Here is a 1,289-nt window from a genome sequence, read left to right on the forward strand (position 1 = left end):
CCCCCGAATTGCTTTCTCTCAACCAAGTTGATATAAGAAGGCTTCGGTTCAAAGTTTCTATCAGCTCCTGGTAATTCGAACCCCTTATATAGATTTGCAGCTGTCGGCTTAGAGTGACTTGCTATGGTCGCTCCTTCAGCCATCTCTAGAAAATCTGGAGAAGTGACTGTCTCAGCTGATGAAGTGGAAATGGGAGATGAAGGTGGATCCTCCTCAAACAGCTCGTTCTCGTAGTAACTAGAAAGAGTACTCAGCTCTTCCTCTGTCGGCAATACTCTAGATGATCGCCTCAACCCGCGCAAAGTCTTCTCAATCTCAGGATTGAACGATACTAATTCACCACCCTGTCGGCATTAATCGTTTCAATTGGCCCCTCACATTTGTTTGAAGAATTGGCGACTTGCTTAGCCTCTATATTCTCCAACTGCTTCACAAAATTCTTTGTTGATTCAATTCCAGCTGCTTCTATTTTCGCGACTTGAACCCAAAGAGCTCGGACCATTTCTCTCAATTCCGCGGTCTCATCTGAATTATGGACAGGAATTTCAACTCTTTCCTTGGACGCTTCAGAGGTCTCGAGCTTCTCGAGACGGGCAGTGATAGAAGTTATGAGTGTCACAACGACACTCATTTCATCACTTTGCTTTCGCGATTTTCCACGCGAACTTCCAAGCTCAGCTCTATGGACTGCCATCTCCTCAATAGTGTTCCAACCTTTATTCTGACCGGTATTATTTTGGAACCTACCATTCGCAGCTGCATCCAGGATGAACTTGTAATCATCATATAAAGCATTATAGAATAAGTTGCAAAGGTACCACTGCTGGAAACCATGGTGAGGGACAGCGCTAACTAAACTCTTGAAACGTCCCCATGCTTCACAAAATTTCTCATCAGGTCCTTGCTGGAAATTTGTAATTTTACGTCTCAAGGCATCTGTCTTTGCAAGTGGGAAGTATTTCTTGTAGAAGGCTAACGCTGGAGATGTCCAATCTGTGACTCCAGCGGCTACCCTATCAAGGTAGCGGTACCAATCTCGCGCCGAATCCTTCAAGGAGTATAAGAACATTATCCCCTTCACTTCATCCTGGGTCACCCCAGCCGGTACAGGTATGGAAAAGCAGTAGACTGTGAAAATTTCCATATGCTTCAAAGGATCCTCGTTCGGTAGACCAGCAAACTAATTTCGCTCCACTAAATCAATATAAGAGGAACGAAATTCAAAGTGACCAGTAATAGGGGTAGGTAACACGTGTCCCTTTGGAATATGCTGCTCTTTTGGCTGAAGA

The 1,289-nt window shown here is 44.6% G+C and overlaps 1 pseudogene; it reads left to right on the plus strand.

The window, feature by feature from the left end:
- The first annotated feature begins 827 nt into the window (after positions 1-827).
- On the plus strand, positions 828-928 carry LOC141615707 (small nucleolar RNA R71; annotated as a pseudogene).
- Positions 929-1,289: the final 361 nt, after the last annotated feature.

The sequence above is a fragment of the Silene latifolia genome, chromosome 11, assembly GCF_048544455.1.
Source record: "Silene latifolia isolate original U9 population chromosome 11, ASM4854445v1, whole genome shotgun sequence".
Lineage (NCBI taxonomy): Eukaryota > Viridiplantae > Streptophyta > Magnoliopsida > Caryophyllales > Caryophyllaceae > Silene > Silene latifolia.